The following is a 9046-nucleotide window of genomic DNA, read 5'->3' as shown; positions in this document are numbered from 1 at the left end:
GAACAGACATTTCTCAAAAGAAGACATTCATACAGCCAACAGACACATGAAAAAATGGTCATCATCACTCACCATCAGAGAAGACCTTGCTGCTTGGTGAGCATAACTAGGAAACTAACTTGGGTTTGGGGAAACCTCCACTGAATATGCTGTCATAAAAGGGAAGACTTCTCCAGGGACTGCTGTCTTACACACCCAGCTCTGTCTTCTCAGAGTCAGGGCTGCAAGGGCTCTGACAACTTTTATTATTGTTGTTGTTTGTTCTCTCAATTATTTTATTTGTCTGTAGCTTGTTCAGTTGAATCTTCTTTGTCTAAATTGTAGATTGCATTTTTTAGTTTCTGTGTACCAGACACAATTTGAAGAATTTTGCTTGCATCTGTTCATCTCTATCACAACTCTGTAAGATAGAAAAAATTACTTTCCACTTCACCGATGAGGAAGTCAACACGGAGGGGATCAATAATCTCTGTGAAGTACCAGGACTGACAATGAAACCCAGGCCTGTCCACAGTCTGCCTCTGAACCCCACTCCGCTCCTTGTGTGGGGGATGATAAGGAAGTAAAGGTCAAGCAACTTTTCCTGAGTGTAATGTGGAAGACACACCATTCCTTACATTAAGATGTTACTTTTATTTTTCAAATTATTGGATTGATGGGGCTGCGGAATGTCTTTATTCAGCGTTATTTAGTGTCTCTGGGTCTTTCCCATGACTTCCTCATAACCTCCAGTGATCTCTTAGACCCTGGACCCCTGCAGTCTTTGAGCCTCAATCACACCATCCTGGACGAATTATTTCACATAGTGACCTCATTTGGTTTCACTTGACTTCTCTGAGTACTATATTTAAGCAATCGAGACTTCCATATTTTTCTGTCTACACAATGACCAGCACAGAGCAGCTGTTGGTACATCATATACATACTGGCTGATGGACTAATGGATAATCTGTAAATGTAACTATCCTTAACATTTTCAAAAAGTCAGCTATGGAACGAATTTTTCTATGAAGCCAAGAAAACCATAGAATTCATTTGTTGACATTTTCCCAGAATATCACCTTGTGTTATGCAAGCTTTGGAGGTCACTGGGGGTTATTTGAATTATTTGTTTTACTTTCAAATTACTCCACAGCCTACAGGGATCATTTTCTGTAATGGAAACCATTTGCTTGCAGTCACAACTACCCAAGTAGATGAACCACATCCTTAACCACTAGCACCTTTATTACACCATACTGAGGTGCGTGAAAAGAGTTCTGTCTTCATGCTTTATTTTTTAAACAGGAGAAAGCTGATTTGTGCCAAATACCGTTTCATAACCAATAAAGCCTGCAGGGCTGAGAAGGGCAGATAAGTCTTGCTTCCCTGCACTGAGGCCCACTAATTAAGACTACAGAGTCGCTTTCCAGTCATTTGCATCCCAAAGCCGGCTTCACTTTTTAATATTTGTCTTTTGCACTTCTATAAACACCCCAGGGATGAATTGTCTCACCTGAGACAAAGGCAGAAGCCAAGCATTTTCAGAAATTAGGCTCTTAATAACACGTCATTATGGTTATCTGTGGCTTCTGGATGTGCATTCCTTCTCCTGGACAAAACACTGGAAGATTAATTGGATGTTGGACATTAGCAGCGAGGAAGAAGAGCTGATGCGAATCTCACTGCAGCTCCTTTGTCTTCCAAGTTCCAGTCCAGAATCTGTGGGCTGCAGAAAGGACACAGAACGTGGACCCAGGCATTTCTGCTTAAGCCTGATATTCATCCACTTACAGCTGCGTTATCTTAAGCCTCATGGGTTCTTATTTTCCACCCAAAGGGTTGTTGCGAAGATTAAACAAAATGGTATTTGAGAATTGTGCTGCAACTTTCAAAGCAAGGTGTTATTGTTTGCTGTTTTCAGATATAGATATAGTCTTTGTAAGTAAGAGTGCTTCTGTATTATAACAGACAGTTTTCCCTGAACTACTCATATTCTTTCTTGGAGACATTGATGTGTCTCTAGAGTCAGTACTGGGCTCTGAAGACTCACCTCGGGAACCATGTGCTACTTATCCCCATTGTTTTCTCTGAGCTGCTCTCTGGATTTTAGGGAACTTAGGCAGAACTCTCAGCTTCCCAAGTTCAGATTTACCTCTTGAACACTGAGTTCCCAATTTCTAGAGTCACTATATAATTATTGTACAAAACTGTACACATTTCCTAGCAAAAGGAACGCAATTACTAACAAGGCTGGGGCAGCAGGTGTAATTGAAGCATTTTTTACCCTCCTAAGAAGGAGTTATTGGCGTTGTCAGAGAAAAGGAAGATGTTTGTGGTCTGTTGTCTCTAGTTAAAAGTTTCTAAGTGAGCCTGGGGCAAGTGTGCAACATTTTGCTCTCTTGGCCATTTCTTCTTGCCCTGGATAGTATTTACTTTTCAATATCTGACTCTTGTGAAAAACTCAGTCATGGTAAATTTTAGAGGAGGGGCTCTGGGGCATGGCAGAGAATAATCCAAGGGCTTTGGCATCATTCCACAGAGAGAGAGGCTCACTTCTGATCCGCCTCTTGCTCATGCTTGTGCCATATCACATGTCCAAGATCACCAGGGTGCTGGTAGGTTTTTTTAAATGTGTGACATATATTGACTTGATCTCTGGTGATGATGAACAGAAAATCGGGATTTTCCCCAACACATGGGTTGTTTTCCCAAAAGTCCAATGTGTTGAGCTTTCTGCATTCAAAAGAGGTCTACCCTCTTATCATGTCTACACGGATTCTTTTGCCTTTTCCTTTTTGGTTAAATTAAACCATTGAAGAGCAGGGAGAGGTCAGAGGACAAAGAGTTATGAGGGATACTCATTTCCACTTATTTGTTTTGCCAGTAGAGAAATCTACACATAAGACTCTGAAAGTGAATACTCCTTAATAAACTCCCTTTCATATATGCGTCTATCCTGTCAGTCCTGTCCCCCCAGAGGACCTTCACTAATACAACACTCAAGACTTTTATCAAACTGAATTCCAGTTTTGTATGAGATGTCAATAGGTGTCCAATTTCACCTTCATCCAGAAGAACACTTGTTGTGCCAGTGTTGTTTCTTGTGATCTCCTGTTTTCCCACTGAGATGCATTTTGTCGCTTAATCATCTATATCTACAACACTGATGTCTGGATTCCTCACAAGGTTCCAGTCCACCAGTAACATGTTGATTGGCTACAACAGCTCTGTAGTAGTAACTAGTAATTAGTAAAATATAACTACTTTCACTGATATATGTGTATTTATATAATCTTCTTGACTATCCTCATGTGTACATTTTCCCATATAAACTTAGTGGTCATTTTATTCAATTCAAATAAAATACCTCATTGAAGTTTCTCAAAGAACTTAAAACAGAGCTACTATTCGACCCAGCAATCCCATTACTGGTTATGTACCCGAAGGAAAACAAATGGTTCTACCAAAAAGATGCATACACTTATGTTAATTGCAGCAGAATTCACAATAGCAAAGACATGGAATAAGTCTAGATGCTCAACAATGGTGAACTGGATTAAAAAAAAATGTGGTGTATATATATATACACCAAGGAATACTACACCATAGAATACTACAAAGAACATGAAATTATGTCCTTTGCAACAACATGGATGCAGCTGGAGGCCATTATCCTAAGGAAATTAACCCAGGAACAGAAAACCAAATACCACATGTTCTCACTTGTAAATAGGAGCTAAACATTGGGTACTCATGGACATAAAGATGTCAAAAATAGACGCTGGGGTCTACTAGAGGGGAGAAGGAGAAAGGGAGCCAGGGTTAAAAAACTACCTACTGGGTACTATGCTCAGTACTTGTGTGGTGGGATCATTTGTACCCCATCCTCAGCATCATGCAATACACCCGTGTAACAAACCTGCACATGTACCCCCTGCATCTAAAATAAAAGTTGAAATTATAAATATATATACTAAAACATTAAAATGGACTATTAAAATCTTTATAGATAAATAAAACAAATACCTCATTGAGACACCAATTAGAATGACATTGTTTGCACACTATTTTAGAGAGCATGTGGCATTACTACTGTGACATTGAATCTTCTTTTATGTCTCTCCATCAGCTTTGTTCTTGTCCACCTCCTATAATAAGAGTTTGCTTATAGGTTCTACAGCTTATTCAGTGATATAGGCTCTAGTTACTTCTCGTTACACATATCTCTAATTATATCATGCATTGGTCTCCATTGTAGTGAAATACTTTTTTGATTTTATTTCTAATTACTTATTGCTAGCATAGAGCAAAACTAAACATTTCTGTATAAAATATTGTCTCCAACAACTTTGCCAGATTTTTAAATTAATTTTTTGAACACAACTCTTTTGAGTTGTCTCCTTATGTAATCTTACCATTAGCAAAGAAAAACTAAATGATGCTGTTCTGTTGTGATGCTTGCTCTGGAGCAGCATTGCTTTAATCTGTTGTATGCACTTGAGTTGTATCTGGTATCTCAGCTGAAGAAATTTCAGGCCACAGAAGAAAGTTTATCTTTAAAACATTATGGCTCTTGAAGCAGTGCAGGATTTCACTATCCCATCAGTTTCAGTTTAGATTCTTTCTAAAGAAAACCCTGAGATGAGAAGGCGAGTTCAAATAGTATATTTGGGAGGTGGTAGAAGCGCCAGTTGGGAAGTGGGGAGGAGAGAAAGGGACGGGACAAAGGCAGTGGAGGATGAATTATGATGCAGCCACCCTGGCGGTGGGGGTGGAAGGCGCTAGGCTTCCCCTCACTGGGGAACTCTGGAAGCCAGAGCGGAACATCGTTCTCAGCATTTGCCCTCCTGAGGGAGGAAGGACTGGGGTACGTATACACTAACTTTATCAGGAATTATTTGGGGCTGTCCTCAGGAGGAAAAACTCAGAAGTTCTGAGAAATTCAGAAGAGGGAACATATGCAGTAGGCAGTATGAGTAATTGCACAGTCTCATGCATGTAAAGTTACTGCTGTCTGTGGCTGTCAAACCCCTGAACTAGTGCTGTTTGAAAAGAAGAGTCCATGTAAAATTCTAGGATAAAATAGTGAGAAAGACCAATTGATTTGTGAAGCTTCTTGGATTTGCAAATAAACAAAATCACAGAGAAGGAAAAACACTTACTTTAACTCACTTGTAAAAGATGGGCTGTGCCACAGAAGTTCCGGACAGCAGTTGAGTTTAGAAGCCTGCTAGCGAGGCTTTCGTGAGAGGTGGCGCAAAGACACCCGGGTATAGCACGTCCACACCAAGCTCATACCTTGGGAGTTCCTCCCAAGGGATGCCAGGCCCCGGCTCAGATGGGAGAACATTTCAGATCCAAAGCACTGTTTCTCAAACCAGATTATTGTCATTGTAATTCAACACGATGTCCTAGATCTTTACCACAATTTCTGCAAAGAGGGAAAAAAGGATAGGTCTTCCTGTGGCTGAGGGGAGCTGCTCATGCTAAGGGGAGGCAGATGCGGAACACACCAGCACTACATTTCCCTGTGGAGCTGGATTTTGTAAAATTGATAGGACTTGTTTAAAATTAAGTGCTGTGGAATCTCTGCTGCTTCAACTTGGTACCCCATCCCCCACCCCAAGAAAGGATTGTATTTAAGGGAGCTCCTGATATAAAGAAAAAAATAAGTGCTTTACAAAGTCAATAAAGGAAAATAATTGCAGCAACTCTCAGCTAGGTTTTCTAATTTGCTGTTGCTGAGGGAGAGCCCTCCAGAGATGTGCATGTGCCTCTTGGAGGAAGACTGCTGAAAATGTAAAGGTGCAGCTCTAGAGATTAACAGCACCTTAGGTCTGAAGCTGGACAGCAGTGACGCTCAGTAGAGATTCCTTCAGAAGGAAAGCCCTATAGCTTGTTGACAGTGAAGCTTGTTTGCTCAGGCAGCAAGGTGGCAGGAGGTCTGTCCTGGGAATTCCAGGTGGCACTGTGTCTGCCCTGAGAGGGATCCAGGCAATGGGGAAGGAAAGCAGAGATGCAGTGAGAAGGGGAGGTCAGAGGTAAAGAGTGAGGGGCCCCCTGTGGAATCCAGGTTTTGGGGTTTGTGGAATCCAGGCTTAAGACCAGGCACTCTGCGTCCTTCCTGGGGACTGGTTATGAGCTCACAAATCTCTGCTTTGGCTGGCTTACTAGTTTCTTTTCAAACAAGAGCAAGAAAAGCCCAGCTTCTAGTAATCATCTTCTCTTAGGCACTGCTCACTGCCGTCTGCCCCTTGCGTATGGGCTGGGTCTGTTCTGAGCACGCCAGACCCCTCAGCACCTCACAGGACCCACTGTCCTCCAGCCTGTGAGCCCCATTGCCCAGGCCCCTCCTTGCCTAGTTCCATCCACATCGCTCCTCTGTAGTTCCTGAGGCTCTTGAATAATCACAATGACTAGCAGAGACTTGAAAGAAGCCCAGTTTTTCTAATAAGTAAAGATCAATATAAAGTGACAACATTCTTGTCTTTGGATTTATACAGACTTGATTTCTGCCTCCTGCCATTTCTCGTGTCTCATCTATGCTATCTATCAAATATATTTTATTAAGACTGTATTCAGCTTTTCATGTCCCTCTATGGAAGTCAAGGAGTCCTAGTTTTGTGATTGGACTCTCTTTGTTTCTTTAGGTGGTTCAAGGCCACAGTGACCTGACCTATTCTCCCTCCTCTGTCTTCACAGCACTCTCGTTCTCGTCAATGAACGGAATGAAAGCCTAGGAGGGTGGATCCTATTTTATAAATAACTAGTGATTCTGTCACATCAATAACAGTAAATAATAGAAGCAAAAGTCTGAGATAGCTAGCAAAAGAAGAGACCTTAGATGGTAAATTCCCTTAGTTTTCCATATGGTGAGAATAAGCCCCACAGAGGGTAATGGTATTTAAGAGAAAAACTACAATTGATGATCACTGTGAGAACCTACAGGAAATATAATTTCTGCAGCACACACACTAATGCCTGCTTTTTTAGTGGCCAGACCTACACACTGTAAGAAGAGCTGTGAGTCGAGGCTATTCTGTCATTTTCTGCCATACAATAGACTCACTAGCACTTGGGCTGTAAGACCAGAACATTCTCTCTCTGGTGGTTGCTTCATCACCACTATATCTGGAAAATCTGCATCAACTTTAAACTATGAGGGGCCTTTATTATTTTGTCTCATATGATTTTCCTCTCGACACTCCTTCCTGCTCTGATGGGAGACTTGTTGTAGACTAAAAGGTGCTTCCATGTTGGAAACGTTGATTGATGAGTGAAGGAGCTTGAAATTGGGTCAAAAACAAAACCTTTAGAAAAAGATGCTGCCATTTTCCCCCATTATATGCTTTGAGCTAACCTTTTATTGAGACTGTGAGAATAACAGTATTTCCTTCTGTTCTTTCCACTTTCCTTTCTTCTCCTTTCATGAATATACACCAGCGTCTCCTCTTGTTTGATGGCTGTGAATATATCATCAAAATGATGGAGAAAAAGATGAAAGGAATGCCTGGTTTTATAGTCATGCGACTTCTGATACTCTCAGGGACAAGTTCTGGTTCCAACTAAAATGTGCCAATTAATTCTCTTAGATAATTTTCAGAGCACATTTCCCCATGAGTGAGCTAATTATTTTGAAGACAGAGTAGCACGCCTGCCGTTGCCAAAAAGTTCTGATGAAAATGAGCCAACTTTGCTCAGTCACGTAACTCTTGCGGGGCTGGTAGTGCAGCTGTGGGCCAGACGAGCCCAGGGGTGCTGCCAGCTGGCACCACACGTCTCATGCCACACGTCTCCACATTCAGCCACAGGCCCAGCATGCTGCCCAGAGCTCTGTCACAATTCCCGAATGCGACATGCTCCACAAGCAGCATTTGGCAGGTGCTGCCTATGCCCCATTGTGCCTCTTGGGCAGTCAACACCAGTGATCACCTCCACACAGCTACCTACAGGCTGAGGCCTCCTGCATCTTTCTACCTGAAGGTGGGCCCTGGCCTCAAGAAAGGGTTTAATTCACACACAGAGTCAGCTAGAGATTCTGGGAGAGAATGTTCTGGAAGCAGCCCTCAATGATCATTGGCCAGGGGATGGAGAATGCACACTCCAGCGTCCTCGCTCCTCAGGGATGAATCGGAGGCATGTTCTGAACAGGCTCTTAGAGGGTCTGCAGGGACACTGAGCTGCCCACAGTGGTGACTCACCCAGGAACATAGCCTTCTGTAGCCGCCTGCCCCTCCAGTCTCATTTCTCACTCTGCCAAAGATGTTATCTGGAATCACCTCCCAAATAAACTACTTGTACCTACGTTTTTATCTAAGGGTCTGCTTTTGGGGAAACCCAAACTAAGACCCAGTTAAGGAAAATGCACTCATGATACCAACCAGCCTAAACTTCCCAGTGGCAACCACTGCATCGTCTCTCTGATTCTCAGAGCTAATAGAGCTAATGTTTGGTCATGAAAGATCGAGATTTCAATGCGGGCTAGACCTTATCAAATTTTAATGCATACTTGGTAACTGTGTTAAAATAAATATTTCTAATTTCTAATGAGTTTTCAGGCAATGCCAATGTTGCTGGCCCATGGACCACAGTATGAACAGCAGAAAACTAGCGGGCTCCAAAATTCTTATTTTGTTTTTTGTTTTTTTGAGATGGAGTCTCGCTCTGTCAGCCAGGCTGGTGCAGTGGCACGATCGCGGCTCACTGCAACCTTCACCTCCTGGGTTCAGGTTATTCTCCTGTTTCAGCCTCCCGAGTAGCTGAGATTGCAGGTGCCCGTCACCATGCCCAGTTAAGTTTTGTATTTTTAGTAAAGACAGAGTTTCGCCATGTTGGCCAGGCTGGTCTCGAACTCCTGACCTCAGGTGATCTGCCCGCCTCGGCCTCCCAAAGTCCTGGGGTTACAGGCGTGAGCCACTGCGCCCGGCCCAAATCCTAACCTTTTATTCAGAATGACATGTGATTTCTCTGACATGAAGAGTCCTTCAGTCCTGCATCTGGTCTCTGGTGTCACTATCAAAAAGAAATTTCTTAGAATATACTGGAATGACCTGGGTTTCAGATC

Source organism: Mandrillus leucophaeus, unplaced genomic scaffold, assembly GCF_000951045.1.
Source record: "Mandrillus leucophaeus isolate KB7577 unplaced genomic scaffold, Mleu.le_1.0 Scaffold846, whole genome shotgun sequence".
Lineage (NCBI taxonomy): Eukaryota > Metazoa > Chordata > Mammalia > Primates > Cercopithecidae > Mandrillus > Mandrillus leucophaeus.
Note: the sequence above shows the minus strand (reverse complement) of the source record.